This window comes from Martes martes (assembly GCF_963455335.1).
Source record: "Martes martes genome assembly, chromosome: 15".
NCBI classification, from domain to species: Eukaryota; Metazoa; Chordata; class Mammalia; order Carnivora; family Mustelidae; genus Martes; species Martes martes.
The window spans coordinates 35,637,781-35,652,205 of NC_137903.1; the positions used below are offsets into that span (position 1 = coordinate 35,637,781).

A 14,425-nucleotide genomic window follows, 5' to 3' on the forward strand; every position below is an offset into this window, starting at 1 on the left:
AATTACCTTAAAGGATTAGAAAACTATTTCATAATTTTTATTTTTTTCATAAAATGAAGAAAAGTCTATTTTTAAATTCCTTTCTATAACAACCCTAAGGTCCTAATTATTTTTTTTGACAATAAACTAGTGACCCTGGGCAACTTATATTTAGTGCCTCAGTTTGTTTATTCTAATGAGCTAGACAACTGTATTTCTGACTTCTGATCGCTTTTTATATTCTGTCATTCTCTTATGGTCTCCCAAGTTTTCATTAGAGTTAATATGTTTGCAGTAAATTTGATGTGTGAAAAATTGTATTTATATAAGTGTTCATTTGAGGATGATTATTCATTTTAGTAGAAGACTTTGCTCTTTCTAAAGAGACTGACTAATTTATTACTTTAAATAATCATTCCCCCAAATTGGTTCAGCCACTGTGGAAACCAGTATGGTGGTTTCTTAAAAAATTAAAAATAGAACACCATAAGATGCAGCAATCCCCCAGCTGGGTACATAGCTAAAGGAAACGAAAAGAATATATTGAAAAGATATCTGTGCTTCCATGTTTATTGCAGTATTATTCACAACAGCCAAGACACAGCCCAAGTGTCCGTCAGCGGAGGAATGGGTAGAAAGATGGTATATGTATATACAATGGAATATTATTCAGCCCTAAAAAGATGGAAGTCCTGCCATTTGTGACAACATGGATGAACCTTGAGGGCATTATGCTAAGTGAAATAAGTCAGACACGAGTGACAGTATATGGTATCACTTAAATGTGGAATCTAAAAAAAGCTGAACTTGTAAAAACAGAGAGTGGAATGGTGATTTCCAGGGTCTGGGAGATCTGGGGGAATTGGGAAGATGTTAAGGGTGAAAACTTGCAACCCGTAGATAAGTAAGTCCTGGCAAGCTATTGCACAGTACAGTGGTTATAGACAATGATACTATGTTATAAACTTAGAAGTTGCTAAGAGACTGGATCTTAATTGTGACTGCCACACACAAGAAATGATAATTATGTGGTGCCATAGAGGTGTTAGCTAAGGCTATGGTGGTAATTGTATCGATATATATAAATATCAAATCAGCATGTATACCTTAAACTTACACAGTGTTTTATGTCAATTCTAACTCAATAAAAATGATCAATAATCATTTTCTATGCTTTTGATTTGCATATTTGTTATATATTTATATCAAATTATCACAATGTGCGCTTTAAATATCTTACAATTTTATATGGTCAGCTATACCTCAATAAAGCTGAAATTTTAAAAAAATAATCATTCCCCTGTGCATTATGTTCTTAAAATCAGTAAGCCATTTTCTGAATTGCCACCATATCTAAGTCAGGATATGCCTACTGTGACTTGCCTTTTGCTTACAAATTTGACTCATTTGGAAACTTTTCAGACTTATTTTTAGAGATTTTAGAACAAGGCATGAAATTTGTACAAAGTTCACTGTATCTCTGATTGAAAAAGTATTTAAGCCTTTTGACTCCCAAACGTATTCATTAAAACCTATACATTTAACATATAGAATGCGTAATATATAGAATGCATATTTTTTCCTTAACACTCTTAACTGGTCTCCGAAAGGATTGGGGACAAAAGGAATATTGATTTCAATGTCCAGTAATAAAGTTTATTTAACTTTCTGTGTTTCTTTTGTACTTTTAAAGGGAAGGTTTTTTTCCTAAATTTCATTTTATTGCCTGGCATTTATTTTTTTAAGATTTTATTTATTTATTTGACAGAGAGTGGGCACAAGCAGGCAGAGTGGCAGGCAGAGGGAGAGGGGGAAGCAGGCTCCCCGCTGAGCAGGGAGCCCAATGTGGGACTTGATCCCAGGACCCTGGGATCATGACCTGAGCCAAAGGCAGACCTTTAACCTTTAACCAACCTTTAACCTTTAACCAACATTTATTTATCCTTAATATTCCTCTTCATTTCAGTAATAATAGTGGTTGTTCTTGATTTCCACATGTACTTCATTAGAATCTCACTTGGTTAGAATTTTGGTAACAGATGCTAGGAAGAGTAGAGCTCAATCTCTTTTTTTCTAGTTATGTGATTTTTGTGCTTACTTTGACAAATTTGACAATTATAAATTGACTCTATAAATTTAAAAATATAGTAATTCCTTGACTTAGCTTTTTATTTATGAAGTTCTTTCATTTGATATAGATAAATTGAATACTTTTAAAAGTGGGAGTTAGCTTTCATGGTCATTTTGTAGTTTCAAGAAAAATCTTATATAATATTTTTATTGTTACTATTAATACTAAGCCTGTAATAAACCATGCACTTATATTTAAGATGAGTGTTGTATGCCAAGACCTAACCAATTTACATTAAATATGGGGAAAGTCCAGATTTAATTACAGGCTTTAAAAAGTACAGTCTTACTAACATGAATTAAGTACATGAGGCAAACTGCGTTATACTACAAGTGTTATCTTCTGGAGAATAGGCCTTAATGACCATATAAGAAATATTTTTATGTGGCCTCTGAAAACATCAGTGATGGCATTAGTGTATGTTATAGTTATCTTATTGTTAATTATATGATTCTTCCAAATTTCTTGAAAATAGTTTCTTCTGTAATTTGGTAAATTTCCTTTTTCTGGTTTTTTATTAGGTTCTTCTCAGTATTAAAGCTATGCAGTGTATAGTTGTAGCTCATTCTTACCCTTCAGCAAGGGACCAGTGGTTGTCCACTGGTAATATTCCAGTTAGTAAGGTCTCAGTGCATTTACATGGAGGTTTGCTGAATGATGGTTGTTTCATAATCATTGTTTTAGGCTAGGTATTTCTTCTTGCTAAGTCTATCTTCCTGATAACCAGTGATTAGTTTGTTGTGTTGATAATAATCACAAACCTGGCATTGTTACAACCAAGTTGGAATACAGATCTAACCTACTTTAGTGATAGAAATACTGTTTTATAGTTTTTTAGCTTGCTTCTCAGGTGACCTACATTTTTTAGTGGATATCATGGCTTTTACCTCTCATGTTACTGCTGTAAGCTATTTCTATTTTTTATAAGTGTTATAAGATATACACTTAACTGTTCATAACAGTTCATAATCTTCTGTAATGAGCTAAGATTAAATTATTTAATATTTCTATTATGCAAAGTTTAAACATAATTCACAGCATAATTATAAGGTCATGCATATATAGAACACTACAGAGTTTCATTTAGTTTGCATTCATATAAAACAGTGACATTATGTTTCAGAGTGAAGGAAATGCCTATTTCTATAGAGACTAATATTATTTTTATTTACTTTTTTATTACTTTTATGATAGAGTAATTTTTGTCATTGTGGTTAAATTTGTTTTTATCATCCTATTTATAAAATGTCTTTTTACAGATTTATAAGAGTGGATATTCTTTTTTTCTTTTTTAAAGATTTTATAATTTGACAGAGAAAGAGACATTGAGAGAGGGAACACAAGCAGGGGGTGTGGAAGAGGGAGAAGCAGGGTTCCCACTAAACAGAGAGCCCAGTGCGGGGCTCAATCCCAGGACCCTGGAATCATGACCCGAGCCAAAGGCAGACGCTTAACAACTGAGCCACCCAGGCGCCCCAAGAGTGGGTATTCTTTAGCTACCCAGGGCAAAGATTACATTTCATTTTATACCATTTGAGTATATATGTGATAAAATAGAAATAGGGCCTTTACAGGGTTGACCTTTCCATAGTAACTTACCTGTATATATTAAACCTCAGATACAAAAGTGACTTCTCTCCTACAGTGGTTCCTTCTAGATGATGTGAAGAGGTCCTTAGGAAATGGTGATATGATATCTGCTCTTGAGAAGATTGCCATTAAAATAACAGGCTTGGCTTGGATGAAGTCTTTATTCCAAGACTTTATAAGATCTTAGTTTATGGGTTCAAGGAAATTCTGGACAGCAAGTTATCATATAGTTGAGTTTAAGGAAGATTAAGAAACTCTTTCTCCTGAGGTCATTGGTAAAAGCTAATTTAAAACAGTTCTTTATAATAGTCAAACTTACATTATTTCCTCTTTTTAACTTCTAACAAATTTTTTTAACAGGTGGAGAAAGAACCTGTGGAGTGCATGAACTTATCTGTATTCGAAAAGGTAAGTCAATGCTCTGAATGGATATTTAGATGCAAAACGAATACTTCACAGCGTATGTTAAATTTTAGTAAGATGGCAGGTAATTTGCACTTAGAATAAAATGTAATAAGTACTAATATTTCTTATTTGTATTATAGACTTAAGTATCCATAAAGTCCGTATTGTTTATTATATGGTTATTGAGAGTAGTTACTTTATATTTAGTTTTGTTGGGCTGATAAAGCCTGGTTTCTAGCATATTGGTTATTAGACATGGTGAAGAGGCACAGAATGGAGGGTTTGATTTTTGTTCCCTTTCAGAATCTGGAATCTGAGTGCATGCTGATCTCCCATTGACTTCTGTTCTATTACTGTACCCCATCAGAGAGATGTGAGGAGTTGGTTGAAATTCAGATCGGGACCATGTCCAAAGACCACAGCATCCTTTGACACCAACAACTGTCTATGCTTCCTTAGAAGGAGCCACCTGGCAACCGGGTGGTTCAACAAGGTGGCCCCAGGAAAGGTAATTCAGTTATTAGGTGGGAGGCAAGGAATCAGATCTTCTCTAGATTTGCAAGAATCAGGAGAACTTTGGGAGTCCCCACATTCATGAGTAACGAGAAATCGGTGAAATGGTGTGAAGAAAGGAAAAGATACATCTGGGGAGGTCAGGGGAGGAAATCCTCATAAATTTAGTACTCTTTTCTCTTTTTAAACTTGGGAGACTTTGTTTTTCTTGCATCTCTCTTGAAAACTGACATGGCCCTCCTGAGTCTGGCCAGCGAGCAGCAATTCTGTCCCCACTATTTCACCCTAAGGAGGTTTGAGGCAGCATCCCTGTTTGTGATACCTGATTGGTGTGCCAGGGAAATGTCAGCATATATTCAGTAAGTCTTCAGCAGGTCTTAAAAGCCTTAGCTGCTTTAGAGTTGAAAAAATTTCTAATCCTTCTAAGGTGAATTTGTGTGACCATTATTAACATGGTCATACTACAGTTTATGTGTCACTACGTGTGACTGCTGTACATTTAAAAACACCCTGCCTCCTTGATTAAAGTGTTGTTTATATACCTTTCCTCTGGCAACATAGAGGACAAAATTGAGGTCCATTTCCCAAAATCTCAAATTTTTTATTATGATTTTCATGCTATAATCATTGTCAATTCATACTTCTTATCTAATATAGGGGGGACAGATGTATATATTGTTTTCTTCCTTGTTGTAAACATTTTTATAACTTCTTCTATAATATATTAATCTGGAATTGCTAAAAATGTTTTAAATAATTTTACAGTTTTTAGCTTTTCCCACCAAAACTTTTTAAAACACAGAATTTATTTGGTGGGATAGAAGACACTGTACAAATCACTTGGAATCAAATGTTGTGAAAGCTGTGGTTAGGTGAATGAGAAGACAAGAGCAGAGACTGCTAGAATGGAAGACAGTAAATGTGCAGAGGCTCTTTTGTGCCTATGGTGGGAACATAAAGCTACAGCAGAGAAAATAGTATAGACAGGGATCGGTGATGATCTGAACACACCTTTTTAGTATGGGTCTTCTTGTCGTTCTGTATTGCTGTCTTAATTCCAGTCCAGGTAGTTCACAGATAATGCCTCACCCAGATTTCTATTAGTCCAGCTTTTTCACTTCTTTCTGCTTTTCTACAGAATTTTAAATGTGTGATTAAAATTTTTAAAAATGATCATACTGTAGCCATCTCATGGAAAATTTCTGAATCTTTGTGTGTGCCCTCAGCATTTAGTTCAGTGTCCTCTTCTAGGGGATCAATGTCCCATAAGTATTTAAATATTTCAAAATTAATGCTCAGAGCTAAAGCTTTTGCATGTTAAGCTGGACCTTCATAGACGAGAGCATTTGAAGGTTATATGAAGCCAAATAATTGTAATTAGTATCAGGGATTCTGGTAAAATGGCATCTCTGACGACATATCCGGCTTCTTTTTACCTGTTTGGCTGTTCCTTCTCTTTCTCCTTTCCTGGCTTCTCTCTTCTGTCAGCACTCAAATACTGGAATGTATCAGAGTTTGGTGCTGGACTTGCTTTACTTTTCCATCTTTTCCCTCTGTTTGCTTTTATTCAGTTCTCTCTTAAATGCCACACAAATTTGTAAATCCAGCTCTGAGCTGTCCTCGAGCTCCCTGTTCTTCTATCCTATATTTACTTGATCTTTTTATCTGGATGTCTGCCACAAACAACAACTTGGCATGTCTAAAATGCAAGTCTTGGTTTTCTCACACGAACCTGTACCTTCCCCAGTCTTCCCCGTCTCCACTAATAAAAAGCCAGTCTATCCAGTTGCTCAAGTCCGACCTTAAGAAAAACTGTTATTTCACTCCTTCTGTCTTTCCATTTAATATATTAATCGGTTCTGCCACTTCTACCTTCAAAATAGATTTTGAAGCCATCCTCTTTTTTCCATCCTGCTGTTATCCTTGTAGACTGCATTCCTGTCTTCTCTTGCCTACACAACTCTAATAATTTTCTAACTAGTTTCCCTACTTCCACAATTCTCTCCTTTAGTATGTACCAGTGAACCTTTTTTTTTTTTAAAAAATCCAGTGGTCTTTTTAAATATGAATCAAGTTTACATGCATTAAATGTATATCAGATTTTAAATATATGTCCACTCCTGTGGATTTCCATTATACCTGGAATAAAATAAAAAAGCCTTACCCTGATCTACAAAACCTTACATTGTAGCATCAACTCCAAGTCCAAAACATCATCTAAATCTCATCAACTCCTCATCTAAAATCATTTATATCAGGTGTGGGTGAAACTCTGGGTTTGATCCATCATGGGTCAAAATTCCTTTCCTATCTGTAGACCTGTGAAACTAGGAAACAAATTACCTGCTCTCCAAATACAGTGATGGAGGAGGCATGGGATAGCAGAGACATTTCTACCCCAAAAGGGAGGAAATGGAAGGAAGAAAGGAGTCACTGGTACTTAGCAATTTTAAAACTTGAAACTGGGAAAAAGCTCTAGCTTTTAAGGTCTGGGAATCACATTGTCTGGCTCTTGACCCTGAGGTCTGAGGCTCCAACCCTCTGGGTTTAAGACTACCCTTGGAGTCATCTTCCTTTTTTCATGAAAGGTAGTGTGTGTTTGCACCAGTTTTCTGCCTCTAGGATTTTGGTAGTCCATCAGTCTTCTTGTATTTTGTCTTCTCGACCCTTTCAGTTCCAGCTGGCAGGGTTTATATATAATATTCTCAGAAACCCCGTGAATCTTTTCTGTATGTCATCGGGATTCATTCCGGTCGACAAGGTGCTCCTCCACAGGTCTTTCCTGGGTTATTCCATCCCTTTCTTTGGCTTTTGCTCAGATGAGGGTGGGAGAGACCCAGGAGTAGTAGGTTTAATACCTTCAGAGAACTCTCTGTGTCACTGAGTTGTGTTCAGTTTGAGACACTGACAAAAGGTTGTCTAGCTATACCCTTGGCTCCAGAGCCTGCTTTCTTGACGTTGAATCCCTAATTTTAGCATAATTCACAATCTGGATAGGCTGAGGATTTTCTGAATCATGAAGTCCTCCTGCCTTTTTACTTAAAAGTTTTTCCCTTGATTTATCTGTTTCCTCCCAAGGTTTACTAAAAATAGCATGAATAAACCCAGCCACCCTTTCAGCATGTTGCTTGGAAATCTCCTTAGCTAAATATCCAAGTTCACCGTAATTTCCATATAATTGTAGGACATGGTTTAGCCAGGCCCCCTGCCACTGGGTCACAAGGATCTCCTTTCTCCAGTTTCCAGTTTCCTGCTCTTCCTTTCTTTCTGAATTCAAACCAGCAGGACCTTTAAGTTTGTGTTTCCACAGTGATCCCTTTGCCTGTTTAGGTCTTCTAGATCTAAGACCTGTATAAGGTTTTTTTCCTACCACGTGCCTCATTTTTTTCCCTCAGTCCTGACTAGCAGAATCATTAATACCTATGTTTCTCCTAAAAGGCAATCAATATTTCTCAGGGCACTTTAGGCTTCTTCTGTCATGCTACCCAGAATTCTTCAGATTTCTCCCCGGTACCTAATTGCAAAGCCACTTCCCTATGTTAGGTATCTGTTAAGCAGCTCCCCACTTTCAGTTACTAAACTCTGTATTCGTTTACTACGGCTGTGGTAACAAATGACCACAGCTTTGCTGGCTTAAAACAACACAAGCTTATTCTCTTATAGTTCTGGAGACCAGAAGTCCAAAGTCAGTTTCACTGGGTTTAAGGTCAAGCTTTTCTTTAGGACGTTGGAGGGGAGGCTCTGCTTCCTTATCTTTTCCATCTAGAGGCCACCTATGTTCTGTGGCTTGTGGTCCTTTCCTCCCATCTTCAAAGCCTGTCACTCTACAAACTCTGCTTCTGATGTTCTGTTTGTTTTTTCTCCTACTCATTCTGACTGCCTCCCTCCCTCTTCTAAGAACTCTGGGGATTACATCAGGCCTACTAGTAGGATAATCCGCTGTAATCTTGCCATCTCAAGATCCTTAACACAACAAAATATGCAAAATCCCTTTTGCCATTTCGGGTGATACATACTGGCTCTGGGGATTAGGACATTGACGTCTTTGAGAGGCCATTACTCAGCCTGACACACTTACATGGTTTGAGCCCTGCCCACTTCATGCTTTTTGTTTTATGCATACTGTCTTTTGCTCACTATGCCTCAGCCACATTGGTTTCATTTTTCTTCATTAAATGTCCAGGCTTGTTTCTGGCTAACGATTTTATTGCAGGCTATTTTCTCTGCCTGTAATACTCTCCCCTAGCAGCTCTTGGAATGACTGACTCCTCTAATCCTTTAGGACTCATTCCAAGTGTTACTTTCTCAATCACACATTTCCTACTGACCATAGCTAAAGTAGCTCCTTCTATTCTTTAATCTTAATGCTATCATCCTATCCATTTAGTAACGTCTATCTTAATTGGCACTTATCACTTATATAGTTAATTACTGTTTTGCAGAAGAACTCTATGCCCTTCCATCAGATATAACCTCTAATTGGGTCGGAGCTTTGATGGATTTGTTTACTGCGGTATTGCCGGTGCTGAGAATTACATAGGACATATGGTAGATATTTAATAAATGTTTGAATTAATGAATGAGTGATTGAATTGGATTGATCTTGAATAATTATATTCGCTGTTTACCACTTAGGAGGCATTTATAGTACTTTATGCAAATACAATTTGAAATGTAATGATGGCGAAGATTTTTTTTTTTCAGTAATGATTTAAACTAGATAATATAAAATTTTCTGCACTAAAACACCTAACAACACTGGAGAAAATATTAGCACATATACCTTTCAGTGTATTTTTAAGCCCAGAGAAAAGTTAGGGAACCCTCAGAGTTAAAAAATATAGAGGCTCATCAGGGAAGGACAAATCCAAACCATGTTGAGATACCATTCCACCCCCACTAGGATGGCTAAAATAAAAGGGACAATAACCAGTGTTAATGAAGATGTGGAGAAACTGGAACCTCACACACTACTGGTGGGGTCATAAAGTGCTGCAGCCACTTTGCAAAACAGCTTGCCATTTCCTCAGCAAGTGAAACATAGAATTACCATATGACCCAGAAGTTTTATTCCTAGGTATATAACCAAGAAAATTGAAAACTTAATGTTCACACAAAAGCCTATATTGTAATAGTCATAGCATTATTATTCATAATAACCAAAGTGGAGAAAACCTAAATGCCCATGAAGTGACGGCTGAATAAACAAAATGTGGTCTATCCACACAATGGAGTATTAGTCAGCAATAAAAAGGAATGAGGTATTGATATGAGATACAATATGGAGAAACTGTGAAAACGTTGCCCTTAGTGAAAGAAGGAAGACCTAAAAGGCCACATAGTGTATGGTTCTATTTATATGAAATGTCCAGAACCAGCAAATCTGTACATTAGTGGTTTTCAGGAGCTGGGGGAAAGAGGGAATGGAGAGTGACTGCTGATGGGTACAGAGTTTCTTTTTGGGATGATGAAATGCTCTGAAATGAGACAGTGGTAATGGTCACACATCTCTGTGAATATACTAAAAACCACTGAATTACACTTTAAAGGATGGAATTTTTGGTGAATGGTATGTCAATAAAGCTGGTTTGTTTTTTTTTTAAACCAGGAAGTAAAAACTAGAGCTGTAGATTCACAGCCATAGACTTCTCATATGGTGGCTAATATTCTAACATAAGGTAGATACTGTGTGACTTATTAATCTTCCCTTAGAAGGAGGCACATGGTATCACTTCTGCTCTGCTGTATTGGCACAAGCACTTGCAAGCCTGCTTAGGTTCAAAAGGAGGAGGTTCTTAATGGGAGTGGTACAAAGAATTTGTAACCATTAAAAAAAAAGTCAGTATCCTATATGCTTATGTTGGAAGAGAATGAAATTTATGAGACAGGCATTCAGGGTAAGAAGTTAGAACTGTCTTCTCATAAGCTCAGAGTAAGTAGAAAGAAGGAAAGACTAAAGATAACAAAAAATTAATCAAATAGAAGCAAAGATACAATAAAGATAAACAGAACCAAAATGCCACTGCTTTGCAAAGTCTTAGGAAATAATTAGATCTCTAGTATCACTAATTAAAAACATAATACAGAAGCCACAAGTAAATAATGTTAGCCTTGTAAAAGGGGTATAATTGCACTTAAAAGTGAGCTTTCAAAAAATCCTAAAAGCTTTAATGACTTCTTCTTCTTCTTCTTTTTTTTTTTTTCCTGCTTTAATGACTTCTTGATAGTAAATTTGAAGTTGTAGATGAAATGGACAATTTCAGAGAAAAATAGAATTTAAACTGATAGTAAATTTTAATTAATCGCAAGTGGGTTTTTTTTTTTAGGCAACTTGTCATTCAGTCTTCAAATTAAAAATGACCCAACCTTATGAAAACTGTTCCAGAGACTAAAAGAAATGGAACATTATCCCAAATTACTTCATGAGACTGGAATATAACCTTGTTAGTAGTCCAGAGTAATACAGTCTGAGAGAGGGAATATATGCTGATCTAACTTGAAACATGGATTAAGAATTAGCAAAACAAATCCTGCAATGGTTTGAGGAAAACATACAAACATATGACAAACTGAATCATTACAAGAACGTTGCATTGGGTCTATTCAAAAGGCTTACTGTGTTGATCACGTGAGCATCTCAACAGAAGCATTTGATAAAATTTATCATTCATTTATAATAATAGCTCTTTTTTAAAAAAATGTTTTGTTTATTTTTTTAAAGATTTTATGTATTTACTTATTAGAGAGAGAGAGAGAGTGAGAGAGAGCATGAAGAGGGGAGAAGGTCAGAGGGAGAAGCAGACTCCCTGCGGAGCTAGGAGCCTGATGCAGGACTCGATCCCAGGACTCTGGGATCATGACCTGAGCTGAAGGCAGTCGCTTAACCAACTGAGCCACCCAGGTGCCCTATAATAATAGCTCTTACACTAAGAATATAAAGAAACTTCTTTAACCTAAAAAGGGTATCTGTCAAAAATAAGTAAGAAACTACTTAATGGGGAAATATTAGAAGCATGAATGTTGCTATTCAGCATCATATTGGACAGTTTAGCCAGTAGTAAGCCAGGACAGAGAAGTAGAAAGTATCAGTTTGAAAATAAATGGATAATGCTAATATTATTTATAGGTGATGTTGATTATCTACATAGAAAATCCAAGAGAGTTTATAAACAAATTAATAGAACAAGAGAGTTCAGTAAATTTGATTAATGCAAGATCACTATATAAAAATAAGGTACATTTTTATATGTAATAGGCAACAAACAATTAGAAAATGCAATAAAAATCTCTTTTAGAGTATTGTGATATCCATAATATACCCAGGAACAAATTGAACAAAAGATGTGTATGACTTTCATGGAGAAAATGAAAAAGCTTTATATACAGACATAAAAGAAAACATGTAAATGAAGAGATAAATAATTTTTATGAGTAGAGATATGCAGTATGTTTAAATTGGCAGTACTCCCCAAATTAATCTATAAATTTAATAGAATTCTAATCTAAATCCCAGTGAGAATTTTTAGGGAATGTGCAAGTTATTTCTTAAATGTATGTGGCAGAGCAAACAGCAAAGAATAAGTAAGATAGCTTTTAAGTAAAGGAATGTAGTAGGGGGGTGGGTATGTATTAATTAAAATATTCATTTAGTTGCTTTATCAGAGATTAAGTGACTGAACAAGAAAGATTTATTTCTCTCTTAAGGTAGAAGTCTAAGCTGATAGGCAGGGTGGAGTTTGCTGATTCCACTGAATGAGTTTCTTCTGTCTTGCTCTGATATGCCTAGGATGTTGTCTTCCTTGGCATGTTTGAAGTTACCACGTCCACATTCCAGCTGCCAGAAAGGGAGAAAGCAGCTCTTTTTAAGGCTGTGATCCAGAATTGCAAGCACGTGACTTCTACTTCCATGTCATTGGCCAGAATTTAGTTACATGGTTATACATGGCCAAGGGAAGTGGAGACCAGTTCTGCCAGGTGGCCATTCATGCTGAATCCAGGAAGTTGAGTCCATAACTAAACAAGAGAAAGAATTGACATTGGGCGGCAGTTAGTCATCTCTGTTTCAGGGATTTGCCCTGTTGATATCCAGAGCTTCTTGTAAAGTTACAGTAATTAAAATAGAATGGAATTGGGCCAGATACAGGGAAATTGTCTAATGAGACACGTTAAAGAGAACAGAAGCAGATACTCATATGCAGGGAAGTTTAGTTTATGTCAAAGGTGGTACCACAATTCAGTGGAATAAAGATGGACTACTTAGTAAATGATGCTGAGAAAATTGGTTATCCATGTGAAAAAAACTAAAAGTAGGTCTGTATTTCATGCTGTGAACTGAAATACTGTTTGGATTAACTTAAAAACTTTTAAGAGAATATTTAAAATCACTCTGATGTCAGTGTGGGAAACAAGTTTTCGAGTCACAGAAAGCACAACCTCTGAAGGAAAATATTGATAAGTTTCAGCATTTTTTAATTTAAAACTTTTGTACAAGAAGAGCTACTAGAAGCAGGGTATACAGGACAAGTCAAAATGGCAAGTGCTGTTTGCGTTGCACACAGTCAGTGAAAGTTAGGGTCACGGTACATAATGACCCCCGGTGTATTCTTTTTTTTTTTTTTTTAAGATTTTATTTATTTGACAGAGAGAGAGAGAGAGAGATCACAAGTAGGCAGAGAAGCAGGCAGAGAGAAAAGGGGAAGCAGGCTCCCTGCTGAGCAGAGAGCCGGATGGGGGGCTGGATATCAGGACCCTGAGATCATGACCTGAGCCGAAGGCAGAGGCTTTAACTCACTCAGCCCCCCAGGCGCGGCCCCCCCCCACCCCTGGTGTGTTCTTAAAGTCTCCTGATGTGTATGTGCACAGCCCCATTCAAGGTGCAGGGAGTAGAATAGGCAGAAATGGCCGCCCTCATGGAACTTACCTTCTAGAGGAGGGAGACTGATAATAAATAAGGAGAGTGTTTGTAAGTAAAACATATACTGTACTAGAAAGTGATAAGTGATATGGAAAAAGATGAATCATGGAAAAGGAAATAGGGCTTGCAGCTTACCTCTTCAGCCGTTTAGGGTAGCGAGGGAAGACGTGTTTGAGAAAATGAAAACTGAATGTGATTGGAATGAAGGGAGTAAGCCAGGCCAATCTATGAGGGAAGAACATTCCAGGCAGAAGGCACAAGTGTGAAGACCCTGAGGTGGGAATGATCTTGGCTGGCCCGAAGAACAGAAAGAAGGTCAGTGGGTGGCTGGAGCAGAGTGACAGGGAAAGGAATAAAGGCAGACAAGTAATAGAGGACTAGATTGTATAGGGTCTTACAAGCCGTGAAAGTGTTTTGATGCTTTGTAAGTGAAATGGAAGCCATTGAAGGGTATTAATATATCTTGAATTATATTTCTCTTTCATTAAGTATGAAAAATATCCAATATGTAGAAAAGAGGTTAGAGTAGTTAACCCACATGGACTCCCCACCTAAATTCAAAAATTATATTCATTTTCTATTTTGCTTCAGTTATGTATACTTTTTGTCTTAACCTAGATTCTCGAATGTTTCAGTTATGCATTTGTTTATGTATAATATAGAAAGATATATAACATATAAAAAGGTATATGTAAACATATTATAAGAAGTATATGTAAGAAATATATGGTGTATAAATAAGAATTATGTGTATTTCTCCTTTCTACAAAAGGTTCAATACTATATATGTTGTTTTGTGTCTTGCCTTTTTTTTTCTTTAAACTAATTATGTGCATCAGAGTGAAATTCAAATTAGAATGTGGGGATCTCTCAGTCTTTTTTTTCCAGCTGCA

General features: G+C 36.3%; 1 protein-coding gene across 2 annotated transcripts in view; it reads left to right on the forward strand.

Moving 5' to 3' along the window:
• Positions 1-4,065: 4,065 nt before the first annotated feature.
• The window catches only part of SYT14 (synaptotagmin 14), a gene marked incomplete at both ends in the record, with an annotated part of 177,892 nt that continues 167,532 nt past the window's right edge, over positions 4,066-14,425 (forward strand). For both annotated transcript variants that reach the window (XM_080823991.1, XM_080823990.1), the window contains one exon: positions 4,066-4,108. The remainder of the gene's footprint in view (positions 4,109-14,425) is intronic.